Source organism: Octodon degus, unplaced genomic scaffold (genome assembly GCF_000260255.1).
Source record: "Octodon degus isolate 3935 unplaced genomic scaffold, OctDeg1.0 scaffold00025, whole genome shotgun sequence".
Taxonomy (NCBI): domain Eukaryota; kingdom Metazoa; phylum Chordata; class Mammalia; order Rodentia; family Octodontidae; genus Octodon; species Octodon degus.
In genome coordinates this window covers 20,443,592-20,458,461 of record NW_004524601.1, presented here as the reverse complement: position 1 = coordinate 20,458,461, position 14,870 = coordinate 20,443,592, and the positions used below count along the sequence as shown (strand labels likewise).

General features: G+C 37.9%; 1 pseudogene; it reads left to right on the top strand.

The window, feature by feature from the left end:
• Positions 1-5,679: 5,679 nt before the first annotated feature.
• The window catches only part of LOC101567716, a 9,713-nt pseudogene continuing 522 nt past the window's right edge, over positions 5,680-14,870 (top strand).

Here is a 14,870-nt window from a genome sequence, read left to right as displayed (position 1 = left end):
TTTATAAATGCCCAATATAAATTTGTCCTACATTGAATTCAAGTATATACACATATATATTTGAAATGTATGATATATATCTATTTGAAATGTATGATATATATGTATCTATGTATACATACATAGATACATATACCTATAGATATATATGTATATAAAATATATATTTTATATATAAGATACTTATAGAATTTAAGGATTATATTCTATGAGTAGGACATGCTTAAAATGTAGATAACTGGACCACAATGCATATGGTCTCCATATTCATGGATTCAAGGAACCAGATATGAAAATATTTTTAGAAGAAGAGCCATATGAAACAGGCACATGCTTTTTTATCTTTATCATTATTCCCTAAACATATACACTGTTTAGGGAATATATAGCATATAAACTGTTTATATTGTATTAGACAGTACAAATAATTCAAGGATGATTTAGGGTAGATGGGTAAGTGTGCATGGATTATATGTAAATATGATGTAGTTCTACATAAGAAACTTGAGCATGTACCAATTTTGATATCCTCAGAGGTACTGAATCCAGCACTCTGAAACTGAAATATGATATGATTTTTATATTTTTTAATATTGCTTTTATTCTTGTAAAAGACTCATTTCTAGATTTATTCAGTTCATCTGACTTGCATTCCACATACAAAATATTTATTAAAGAACAGAAAAGATTCATTTATAGAAAGTATCCTTTAGAAGTAGAAGAAGTCTAAAAGGATTTGGAAAAATAGCACTTGTGGTTATATGCAGAAGTTGGTCTATTTAAACAATGCTTTTCTCTGTTTAAAATATCTATGCACAGTATTGGAAATACAGAAAAAGGACAAAGTAGTAAATTTAGAAAATAATCATCTGGTTAACATGTTGACATATTTTCTTTCCCAATTTTTTTTAATGTGCGCTACGTTCAAAAAATATACACTTGTGTTCAAACCTAAAAATATATATGAAATGTTCTATAAATGGAGAGCATTAGAGTAGGGATGCTAATGGAGCTACATGATCCAGAACCTTCATTTCCTGGGATTCACAGCCCTCCTGCTGGGCCGCCTTATTCCAGTTTCCCCTCTTAAAGGACTCCCATGGGGCTCACTAAAGGTATTCAGTCCCTGAAGAGAGCATCTTTTCTCACTTTGGGTTATATGCATTCTATTTCCTCTGCTGGGGACACTCTTCTCTTCCACCTCAAATTTTCATTTCATCCATTTCTGCTCGTCCTTTTCTACTGAGGCTGCTCCTGAGCTTCCCATCCCGTGCTCCTATGTGAATTCACACCCCTCATTCTTACAACCAACACTCTTGGTGAGAGCTGTCTACATGAGTGCATTTGCCTTTAGACAAAAGGCTCAATGGAAAACAGAGGTTGTGTTTTTTTTTTTTTTTGTTTGTTTTTGGCATTTCCTTGTATGCCTAGCATCAAACTGGCACCCAGTAGGCACTCAAAAATACCTATTAAGTGAATCAGTGAAGGGCAGCCAAATAGCTGAGCATATTAAAGCACCTGCAAACAGGTGCAGGGGCCAGGGGTTGACCCCTAGGCCTGCCATGCCTGCCCTGCCCTCAGGGTGTGCTGCGACTGCAACTGAGACTGGGCATGGTAGCATGCACCTGTAATCCCACCTCTTGGGAGGCTGTAAACAGGTGGATCAGTACAAGTCTGATCTAGTAATGAGACCTTGAATACCTTGTAGACCCTTCCTTAAAATACACACACACACACACACACACACACACACACACACACACACACACACAGAATCAATGAACTACACCATGTATCTCCTTGTGGGAACTGGTTAGTCATTCCGATTAACTACAGAGGATTCTGCTGTGTGACTTTTATGTTTCTTAAATCTCCGATCTGCAGATAAAAAAGCTTGACTAAAATCTTTTTTCTAAAATGACTAAAACAATTTTAGAAGCCTTTTATTGTTAAATGTCCTTATATGTAACAGCAGTTTTGTTTGGTTTAATCTTACTTGAAAATACTAAAACACTATGAATAGAAACTTTGATGGAAGGTCATTTAGTTTCCGGTTATCACATTAAAGATGTTTAAAAAACTAGAAATCTCCAAAAGTATTTTGTCTCCTTAGGTTTCTGAAAAGGAGATAATTTACCTTTATATTCCCCATGCCTACTATTTATTGGGATCTTGAAAAATGTTTCAAACAAAAGAAGTGAGAGAACGGTCTTTAACATATCTAAGACAATGTTTTGTGGCCAATGTTTATTAAAGCCTCGCTAAACATACAGTCACCTCTTAGTTACTTGTCAATGGGGGAAGCACTGGTGTGCATCATTGAAAAATGGAGATACTTTGACTAAGAGCGACAGAAATGAATGGAAAAGGACGTTGCCTGGAAACTTCTCAAAGCAGCTTCATGATTCCTGCTGCCTTCTGGATGGATGATCAAGTTTGATTAGATTGAGTGGGTCATATGTGCAAACACGTTATAAGTTTGCTTTCAGCTTTGATTTTCCACTTGGTTTCTAATGGCATCAAGAAGAAAATGTAAATTAATGAAGAGAAGGAGGGTGAAAATTGAAAGTGCAGTGAGGGAAAGACAGACTGAAAACTGAGCTCTGATTTAAAATATTATGATTAGCAAATGCCTTGGACAGCATCGCAGGCTAGGGATTCTATGTGTTTTTACTTATTTATTTTTATTTTTATTTTTATTTTTTTGGTGGAACTGGGGATTGAACTCAGGCCCGTGTGCTCGCCAGAGAAGCACTTATTCCACTGAGCCATCTCCCCAGCCCTCTATGTGTTTTTGAACGTAAAATTTACCTAGTATTTAGACAGGCTAATGTTCCAGAAAAAGCAATAATTGTGTTCTCTTATGATGAAGAATATCAAAGAGAACTCTGTTCTGATGTAGAAAGACTTTTGTAATTTAAAGGTAACTAGGTATGCTACGTAATCTCCAAAAATGGACATCAATTTCTTCTTTTCATCTACATTCATGTTGCTTTATCAGAGATAAGAATTAGTTATCTCTTTTAAACATTTATTTATTTATTTGCTATGCAGCTCTGACTCAGAGTGATCCTCTGTCTCAGCTTCTCCAGGGCTGGGATTACAGGTGTGTACCACCATGCCTGTTTCAGTGGTTGGCAAGGTGTGCCTGGGGTTCCAGGGTTGACAAGACCTGTGGTACTGGGGATCAAACCCAGGTCCTTTCCCTTGGCAGACAGGTGTTTAGACCACCACAGAGCTATCTCCCCAACACCAGGATTATTTCTCTTGCTCCTGAACTTGAGCTGGCTTTGTGACTTGCTTTGCCTGGTGGCATGTAGTTCAAGTGATAGTAATAACAGCCCCAGCTCTGTAGAGATGGTTTGTAGCTTCCATTTTGTTATCTTTGAAGCCACCTGCTACTTACAGACCTGTGTCTCCTAAGGCCATGCATTGTGCGGAAGTCCAAGCTAGGTGGAGCCATATGGCAACACCAGAGTACTAGACAATGAGTAAAGATTTCTGCAGTTTCCCAGTTAATCTCAGCTACTAGCTGAGGAGACCAAGTTGATAGCATAAGAAAGCAAGAAATTCCCAAGTCCTATGAACTGACACATTCCTGAAAAAAATAGTAAATTATTCTTTTAAACCACTACAGTTTGTGTGGACTGTTCTGAAGAAAAGGATAATGAATAAGTAAATAATTGCTCTTGATACTGATTTTGTACTTCTGTTACCATAATGTTTATGTGTTTGAACATCGTACTTAAATATAAAAGTTGAACATGCCTACTAAAAATTTCACAATCTGGAATACTTTTAAAGTTGAAGCTTAATAAATGTCAACATGGTATCACAAGTGGAAAATTCCACTCCTGACCATATGATAGGTTGTCGTCAAATCAGAGTACACTAGAAAATGTTATATTAAATTACACTCAGATTATTTATTTATATAATATGTGATCAAGATATATAGTGAATACTTAAATTAAAAATACATATTATAATAAAAGGCATGTCACCATTGGCCTTCTTCAGAATATTCTCCCTTGCTTCAAATACAAATATCCCACTATTCTTGTCACTTTGGCAAGAAGCCGAGTTCTGCAGGTTTTAGTCCATATTCAGTTCGCTCCAAGGCATCATGGCACATAGCAGAAAGCATCCTTTCATGGTGGCAGCAAAGAGCAAGAGAGTGGCAAGCAGCTTTGGCAGTCCTCCTTCATGAGTGTGTTTAGTTGTGCTGAAGTGGCTGCCTAGATGTCCTAAGTCAATGCCTAACTTTTACCTTTCATGAGTATTTTGCCTTTGGGACTGATCGAGAGAGCACCCAGTGCCAGATCCAGTGAGTAAGATGAATGGGTGAATAAAGGACCCAGCATAATGGTTTTATTTGATGGAGGTTGCCATAAGCATTGAGTCAGCATGGTGTGACCAAGAGATATGGTGAGTGTTCAAATAAAATCATTTACTATAATACACGTCATATTGCCACGAATTCCTGTCAAAATAGTCTCCCTTCGTTTGAACATACTTATCTCATTATTCTCTTCAATGTGTCTTTTTCATTCACCATGTAATTTTGCAATCCTCCCTTGTGTAGCTGCATGTCAAACATAAATTTTGTATTTAGACTTGTGTCTCATGTATCTTTTTGATTTTTATTTTTTTCCATAATTTTATTGAGATCATGTATCTTTGTATACCCATAAATATTCCAAAATCCAAATCCAAATCCAAAATCTGAAGCAAGTAATCTCAGTCTACATATGTGTACATGTATAAGTGTTAAGACACATATATGCATCAGTTTGAAGTACTCAATTTAGCTTTTGGCATAAATTGTGATTAATTATACAAGCAACTAATGTCTACAAATATTCTAGATTATATATTTCTTTCATGCGTGCTATGACCAAAATCAGCTTCTGATTTGCATTCATTTATCGTCTCTTCTCAGTAATTTTAACTAAATGGATAAATGAATTTTCAACATATTCCATTAAGAAACACAAAAAAATTTATAAACATGCCAATTTTGGGATAGAAATTATGTATTATATTTTGTAATTAGAGGTGTAATATTTCATGAAAGTAAAGGAGCCTGACTAATAAATGTCCTGTGTCCTGAGATTAAAATAAGATGTGGGCATAGATGGCGTCAACCAAGGAGTATATCGTTTAAGATATGGATCTAGAAATTCCAGCCTTCTAAAACACATGATAATTAGTCTCAAAAATCAGTGAAACCTTTTTCAAACTCATAAACCCCAAATTAGATTTTGAAAATGAAAATAGAGGAGCAGAACTTTTCCCATTAATTCTGTCAGATAGCTTCAAGCATTGACATAGCAAGAACCCCCAGAGTTTCTAAGAGAACCCCAAGGTTACTGCTTTGTGGAATCGGAGTCTCTGGTGAAGACTCAGGGAGAAAACAGATGTTTCGCTGGTGCTTTGCTTCGTGAAGAATAACAGATGAGTAGACAGAGGCTCTCAATCTGACAGCAGAACACAGAGTGATCAGAATTCTAATCGCTCAGTAGATGATAAAGTAGAGCAGGGCAAGGATAAATTAAGATGACATGCTGTGTTTTATCAATAAAAGTAATGGCAAGAGTTATATTTCTCACAATTATTTAACCAGGAGAAAGCTCCCAAAGAATGATGCATTTTGCTTATAAAGCTGTGTGAAGTGGGATGGATCACACTGTCGATGCTGTGGCTCAGGTTGCTGCATTTGTAACAGGAGCAAGATTATTCTCTGTATTCATTCGAAATGAACGAAAACAGAGAAAACGGATTCTGACTATAAATCCTTTTCTGCTGGAAACCTTTTGTCATCCTGTCCTCTTCTTGTTCTTTAGGCAGGAGCAGGTCAGAACATCGAACAAATGGCCCTCTGTACCAGGGAAGTTGCGCTATTATTCCTTGGACCTTGGCTTAAACACATAAGGTGTCTTATTTAGGAGATTTACACTTGGGGAAACTAAAAATACAATTTCCATTCTGCATGAAGGATGTGACATCTAGTAGGTAATGATGTAATAACCCAGTTTAAGCTAATGTTAGTGACAGCTTAGTAAGATATATTCTCTCTGAAGGAAAGTTTTAAAAATTATTATTCTTTTATAGGTGATGTCATGCTTCCAGTGCATGTCCTGTCCGCAGATCCTATGGTAAGGCTGCAACAAGAACACAGAACTCATTCATCAATAGTCATTGAGTCAGTACCTTGCTCTGAGCATCAAACCAGCCAAAGTATGTTTGCCTTGCAGAAAATCAAATTAGATTTTTCTTCCTGCTCTAGGACAAACTTTCTCATGAGGGGACATAAAACAATATTCAAGGATAGGTGGGGACAGCTGTTCCTTTCTGATGGTGCCTTTCGTTTATATTTCCACACCATTTCCCACTGGGAAGCCTATGTAACCCGTGTTGCTCTGTAGGATGTCAGGACACGACTATGACTTGGGGAAATTTCTTGACAGTGTTTCATTCTTTCATTTTTAAATTAGCGATGACCATAGTGTTTACTATAAAGATTTGAAAATAAGAAAGAAGTAAGCTAGTCTATTTAAAAGATTTAATACAAGTGTGGACACATTGTGCCTTCTAAATCCACATTAATTATTATCCTAATACAGCATTTTATGGGACTGAACAGGATGAAAGCCAGAGAGAGGTACACCTTAGGAATATGATTTATTTAGAATGCAGACTATATTTCTTTAAAGAAGTGTGATATATCTATTAGATCCCTCTCAGTTGACCTTTTTTAATTTTTGGTACTGGGGGTTGAACTTGGGACCTTGGGCTTGCCAGGCAAGTGTTTATGTCACTGAGCTGCCTCCTCAGCTTCACTATTAGATCACTCTCTGCTTCATTCAAGAGCATTGTAGATTTCCAAGATTTTCTATAAATGATCTAATTTCCTTCTGTCCTCTGTAAAATGCATTCAAAACTCATCAGTTTTTGACTTATAATATCTGATCAAATTCTTGATTTTCATTTTTGTACAAAGAACAAATGCATTCAATGATTTTAATACCATGTAAGAAATGAAAATAAAATGGGAATCCACTTATATGCTACTGAAGGCTTTGAGGTACGTTCATGGGCCCGAGGAGGAATCCAAACTCCTCGAAGGACTTGAAGGCATCTTTGTCTTTGTTTCTTTCCTTGCCTTTATATGCAACAATCTAGATTCAACACAATTTAAACATTACAAATCTCTCTCAGCTCCTCTGATGATCATGTATGGCTTTTACCTGTTGGTCTGCACCTTACTTTCTTTATAAGTTTTTTTTTTATCAGCCTATGTATGTGAGTTTTGTCTTAGTGTATGTTTGTGATATACTGTGTTGATTACATTCAGCTTGGGGTTGGTACATGTACATGTCGCACCTTGGTCATTTTTATTTTCTCCTACCTCCCTCCTGTCTCCTTCCTTCCTCACTTCCCCTTCTGATCTCTAAAGAGTCTACCTCTCTATTTCTTAACATATCTCTTTGGTTTTGTTCTTAAAATTATTTATATTTTAGTCTCTCTTATTAGAGAAACCATGAGATGTTTAACTTGTTTCACTTATTTCACTTTGTCTGATGGTCTCAGAGCCCCATTTTTCCTACAAGTGATTCAATTGTGCCTTTTTTCTTGCTGAGTTGTACTCCATTATGTATTTGTACCACATGCTTTTTATTCATTTATCTGTAGATGGGCAGATAGGGGATAATTTAGCTATTGTGAGTTGTGAGGCTTTCAATGTAAGAATTCATATATTACTGTAATATGATGACTATAGTTCTTTTAGGGAGATACCTGGCAGAAGTATAGCTGGGTTCACAAGAACACTAAAAACAGAAATTTCCTTTGCACCTTGCTTTCCATGATTTTATTCATTATTTAGGAAGCTTTCCCTGCAGTTTTTGTCCAAGATACCAGCCTTGACCTCTGAACTCTGTGGTGTGTTCCCTTTCCACGTGCTCACATCCATCTAGAGACAGCCATCGCAGTTGAATTATTACTTAATTAATAATTAAATTCTGCTTGAAGAAAATGTTTTACAGGGTAGAGACCTTGTCTCATTCACTCACCATTTGTCCCCATCACCTAGCAAGACAGATGACACTTGCTAAACTCAAAAATGCTTCTGGGTGACCTCCCAAACAACTGAATAAACATTTAGGTTTTGATTTCCACTTATGGACAAATAAAAAAGTGGCAAAACTTTATCTTCACATTCAAATAACATGTTACTTTTTGGCGATTATGAGAAAGGAGAGACACAATCTGTGGAATGAAGGAGTTTGGTTTCAGCTCACTACCAAGCTGGGAGAAAAAACCCACAAACATTAAGCCAAATTCTTATTTCTATATTATTAGTGTAGATTGGGGACAATAATTTTTCTGAGGTCCTGTTGAAGAAATAAAACATACCTATCTAACAAACTAAGTAGTGAATTTTATGCTGACTATAAATATTCCAAATGAAAAATTGCCTTAAAACTGGTGATATATTAATGATTTAATATAAATGACAGTTTTACGTGAGATTCATAGCCAAAGAATCAGCTCCTGCTCATTATCTCATTTTATAGTAACGTAATAGTCTTGTGATGTCTTTTTACTGAACATTGATTCAGTAAATGTTCATTTTTTTAATGCTTAATGCCAATGCAAAAATTTTAATGAAGCCAATTTTGTTTTAACAATACTTCTAATCCTCCTTAGAAATCTTTGATGATCATGTTAAAGGTAATTTGTTTTAAAACTGATTGTTTTTACTTTTATCTTAGCTGAGTTCTAATCTGTGACTGAATAAACACCCACCGGTATCCTTGCCTCATGTGCAAATAGTTCTCACCAACTATCAACTTTAAACAACTACATTGTGGGTCTGATTTATGGTCTATGTGTTCTTTAACCTTAAAATAAATCTGATGGTCCATCTTCAGATGAAATATTCATGAAGTTTCATAACATTCATTACCATTTTATGATTCTTTTTAGTTGGTATAACAACAATCCGTTCTAGCACTCTATTAAATCTGGAAGCAACTTCATAAATCACTACTTCAAGTGCATGAAACCATCACTTGTTAATATCTTGGCTGCACTGGAAAACGTGCTTGAGCATAGGGGAAATTCATGTTCCAAGGACTGTACTGTTTGCATCATTTTCCTTCAACATGCTAATTTGTTTAAGAAGATTCGTGTCTGATTTCTTCTGGCTTGGATTTTCCAGTCTTGACAGTTTACGTGGGAAATCTCTGAAGGTCTTAGGTTTTAAAAAAAGTTACTTTATGTAAAAAGTGCAAAATAAGTGACAACAGAAAGCTTCTACTCCATATGTTATTTTTGACAGGGAGGAAAGGATGGAGGGGGCAAATTTAATAAGGAAAAATAGAGACTTCTTCCTGAACTATCTCACTTGTGCTTTTCCATCTCAGCCTAACTTCTCCAAATTTGTTTCTGGGCATTGCGTGTAATTCTGTTGTACTGAAAAGTGACAAGAGACCAAGTTGGGGGTGATATGTCTATATCTTGATATGTGCAGATGATTGTTATAATAGATACTTGAATAATTTTAAAGAAGTCAAGAAGCACAGTTTCTGATTTAACAGAGCTTTTTCAGCTTTGAGAATTGAATTATTCTTTTTGTTTCATTTAAACACAATCTATTAAAATATCTGATATTTATCCTGTAAAGATCACACCTTGCTGGGTGTGGTGGTGCATACCTGTAATCCCAGCAACCTGGGAACTGAGGCAGGAGGATCACTGCAAGTTTGAATGCTCCAGTGACACAATCTGTTAATGTGTGGTACTTACACAGCAAGTGCGAGACCAGCTTGGGCTACAAATTGTGCTCCAGGCGAGACTGAACTTCACAGAGAGACCCTGTCTCAGAAAAGAGAAAAGGAAAAAAAAGACCATGCTTTGACATAAGGACCATGCCTTGACACGTAGAGGAAAAAGACCAGGATTTCTGTTATTATCATTTTAAGGTTTTTCTGTATAGATTCAAGCCCTATGACAGTCAAAAGGAAGAATAATCAACCTATGTAAGCATATAATAGATCTTTTAGTAGATTTAATAGTCTTTTCAGATGGAAGACATTATATTTATTTATTTTTACTAATTTTATTGAGAAAAGAATAGCAATGAGACAGTTTCAAAACAGGTTATTAGGACACTTACAATAATTAATACAGTACATATTGTTGTCTTCATATTAGTTGGAAGATGTCATATTTAGAAAACCTTGGGGCTGGGGATTTGATTCAGGGGCTGGGGACTTGGCTGAGCAGTAGAACACTTGCCTAGCAAGCTGGAAGCCCTGTATTTGGTCCTCAGCACCAAAAACAAACAAACAAACAAAAAATTGAAGAGACTTGAGTCTAGAAATCTGGGTGAATGATGGTGATGGTAGTGGAGAAAAACTGACAAATTAAGAAATTAAGAAAGTGCCCAGCATTTTTATTCTGCTAAGTGTGCTGATGAAGGACCAGCAACCCCTTCATTGCTTCGTGTCTTTATCATGGAGTAGTTCAGTTCAGAAACTAATAGAAAGCCATTTTAAACCTCTTCGTTGCTAACTGTCTTTATATCTATCCCACTCCCGTGGTGCTACATGGAAGCCAGATGGCTGTAAATGTTATTCTGGTTTACAAGCATGGAGATTCTTGTCTCACTGCCAAATCCATTGTCAAAATGTTCTATATCAAAACAAAACAAAAAATAAAATCCTCTGTTTTCCAAACTTCTGAAAATTCCACAATAGCAGTAAAACACCAGCCCCTCTGCAGGTTTTGGCAGCTAAGAGGAAGAATTATCCATCCCCAAGCAGCTTGATGTCTGAACTAACTGAGCAGTGGGGCAGCCAAAAAAGGAACTGCATCACTGAGGAGCTCATGAATTTTCAAACAAGCAGCCTTTGGAATTTAGAGCTGCTCAAGAGGGGCCAAGCCAAGCAGCTTGGCATAGAAATCAAGTACTCAGAGGATCACATGGTGACTGGAGGGGATTTGGAAAGTGCTAACTGTAGTCACCCTGAGGCAAAGAGGAGGCAATGCCTATGCATGGTTTTGGATGCAGCTAAGGTGTCTCTTCAGTATTAACTGCCATGGGATTAAGACAGGTTTAGCTCAAGTAACATGAAAAAATATCACAATAAAGTAGGGGTGAATGATTTCAGCCATAGTGGTACAAACAGCTATAGAAACATTGAACGAAAACTCACTGAATCTTACAATAAAACTGCCCATTCTATCCTAAAATTTAAAACTGAAGGCTCTACATTGGAAAGTGAGTTTCTGACAAATGAATGTTTTAATATACACATTTCAGAATGAAATCCTTCTTACTTGTATGATGCAGTAAGTTCAGGTCTGCCTGGTGCTCACTCAGAACCTAACTCTGCTCTGATGATTGATTTATTGATTTGTGTAAAAGAATTACCAACTTGAAATGAAGGAAAATTTTCTAAAAGGTGAGTTAGGAGAGATTTTTGGTTTAAAGTCTTAAGAAAGCAAAGTAGCTTTTCCTCTTGTCTTACCTGATAATGAAGAACAAGTAATAAAGCTGGGACTCATCACTGTTCCTACACTGCATAGTGGAAGATCAGTCCTGTGGTGCTGTCACATACATCCTGCTCATCTACGTCTTTAGACTAGGCATTTCTGTTCATTAGGTCAGCTGGAGGTTATCATCAGATGTGTCCTCCAGAAAGGATAGTGACAGTGTGTTTGGAGAGACAGAACTATTAGGAATCAGCACCTGTTTATAAAGAATAAGGGGCTGGCAAGAAAGCTCCGCAGTCTAAGGTCCTGCTTGGCAAGTGCAAAGACCTGGGTTTGATCCCTGGCACCATATTCCATGATAGCCCTGCCCCCAGGCATGCCAAGCCAACCACTGAAATCAGGTGTGGTGGTACATGCCTGTTACCCCAGAGCTAGGGAGGCTGAGACAGGAGAATCACTATGAGACCAAGCTGCATAGCGAGACCTTGTACTAAATACATAAATAAATAAGATGTAAAAAATAAGTGGAGACAGGCTAGACAGAGGGAGAAATTGTATTGGCAAGGCTGTGGACCATTGGCAGGGGGCTCTGTAGCATGTAATGATTGCTCCTTTCAGAGTCTATCCTTTGGCTATCAGTGGCTGATGCTGTCCCAAAGGGGATGATGTGGGACAGAGAGCACTTTAGAGCTGAGGCAGCATTTGAAAGAGGTGACACTGGGGGCTGTCTGCCCATAGCTCTCACTATAGGTGGTTAACATGTTTTTTCTGAGAAGATTTAAGTGATACAACTAGACAAAGCTAAAGAGACAAGCTCAAAGATTGTCTCTGCCCAGAGAGCAAGGAGATTAAGACACAAGGAAAAAATACATCTGTAGGAGACCAGAAGCATGGATCAGGGATAAACTCTTGGGACCAGAGCAGCTCCCACCTCTCAAGGCTCCAGATCCATGAAGGAGTTTGACTGATACAGACACCAAACAGAAATGTGGCTGTGAGCCGGGGTTCTAGGGGATGGCCTGATATTGCTTTAAATTTCTAGGGCTTATGTCTTAACCTATGAGGGTGGAAATAATAGGTCTGAAAGTGAAGGCAGCTCTGATGTCCTAGATGAAGCCAATTAAAAATGCTATCCACATTGCATGTTCCATTCATTTTTAAACTTCCATTCACCTGAAACTTCACAGCTTACCTTCATTCTATAAACATTAAAGGTCTTCCACGAATCCCAAGGTGAAGGAGAACTCTATGAGTTCAAATTCAGCAAATATGCAGGGCTTGACTCTTCAATGATCGTAAATTACAATTATTTTGTTCAAAAGTTTTTTCTTCTTTTTTGAATAATACCTTTCAGCACCTGCCTGGTATTGGAGCGACAGTAAAGCGATGGCTGTGGCTGGAGGAGAGGGAGGCAGGGAGGGAAAGAGCAGCAGCAGACAAGGTTGACAACCGAAAGGGTAGGTGGGGACAGGGACAGTAAGATGTGGCTTCTCCTAAGTGGGGAACTGAGCCCTGACAGTCTGAGCAAGGAGTTTCCCCACCTAATGCATGTTGAAGTTTCGACTGCTCTCGGAGCGAAGGGCAAAAGATGGTCAGTGAAGAAGCTGGTCTAGAAGTTTAGGTAAATAAGAAATTGACATCCTTCCCTGTGGTAGAGAAAAAAGAAAGTTAAACAGCCCAAGTAACTCTGTCTCTGGGGCTGTCACTGAACTTAGATCTAACACTGAGAGTTAGTGCAGAGACTACGCTTTGAAGGAAATGGTCAGTCCTTTGGTAACCTTTGTTCTTTGAGGCCTAGAGGGTGACGTGGAATAGGAGGGAGCTTATCCTCGCTGCTTTGTACTGCCTGGTGGCATTTCAGGATCTAAGGAGGCTGCTCCAGTATTGAGCTTTCCATCCTGGAACCCCAGGAATTCTGGTCAGCCATTCTCAGGGGAGCTTGTGTCCTGAGAAGTGGATTTTGAAGCTGAAACACAGGCTTTCTGGTTTTCTTTTCTGTACCTTTCTATAAATCATTGCATTCAAGAATGCTGAATAACTGTTACCACATCAGTGGAGAAGGAAAAAGAAAAGTTTGGGTGAAGGGATGTACTAAGTGTAAAGTTTGATAGATATAGTAAGAAATTAATGGCAGTTAACAGCAGTGAGGCCTCCTAGGTCACGGCTGCAGCAGTGGTGGGAGCTCTATCTAGCACTGCCCTCTTGGAAAGTGAGGGCTTGTGTGGGGCCTGGGACCCAGGGCACAAGACCGTAGCCAACTCCTCTTTACTCTCTCTGTATTGGCAGGGTTAAAACTGAGTTTTGATTTTCACATTCTTTCTTATGGAACTGAAATTTCTTAAAGGTTTTAAACATGTTTATCAATGTAATAGCCATGCACATCCATGTAATATTTTTGATCCTGTGTGCACTGGGTAGTGAGGACACCCCAATTCTTCTCCTCTATCTTGAGAGACATTGATGAAGGTTCTCTAAGCATCAGTTATGCTGAGCTTTGTCATCTGCTACCTGTCATAAAAGTACTATATTTGATTATTAAAGATTTGTAGTTAGACTTTCAAATTTTTCTTCATTTTTTTATGTGTTGGGTGAAGGAGGTATGTCTGTGTTTTCTTCATTAGCATAAAATATGAATTCTGTTAATTCTATTTTTTGAGCAATAAATTATTTTCATAACTGAGAAATCCCAGTGCCTGCTCTTCCACCCCCATTTAAAATCTAGCTCCATACAACGCTCCGCTGCCGCCAGCAACCCCGCGATCCGGACCATGCGCCGCTCGCCCCAGGCCACTGCTCCGCCACTGTGGAGGCCATGAACGAGTACAGCAATATAGAGGAATTCGCCGAGGGGTCCATAATCAACGCGAGCAAGAACCAGCAGGATGATGGTAAAATGTTTATTGGAGGCTTGAGCTGGGATACAAGCAAGAAAGATCTGACTGAGTACTTGTCTCGATTTGGGGACATTGTAGACTGCACAATTAAAACAGACCCAGTCACTGAAAGATCAAGAGGATTTGGATTTGTGCTTTTCAAAGATGCTGCTAGTGTTGATAAAGTTTTGGAATTAAAAGAACACAAACTGGATGGCAAATTGATAGACCCTAAAAGAGCCAAAGCTTTAAAAGGGAAAGAACCCCCTAAAAAGGTGTTTGTGGGAGGATTGAGCCCTGATACTTCTGAAGAACAGATTAAAGAATATTTTGGAGCTTTTGGAGAGATAGAAAATGTTGGACTTCCCGTGGATACAAAAGCAAATGAAAGGAGAGGATTTTGTTTCATCACATACACAGATGAAGAACCAGTCAAGAAATTGTTAGAAAGCAGATACCATCAAATTGGTTCTGGAAAGTGTGAAATCAAAG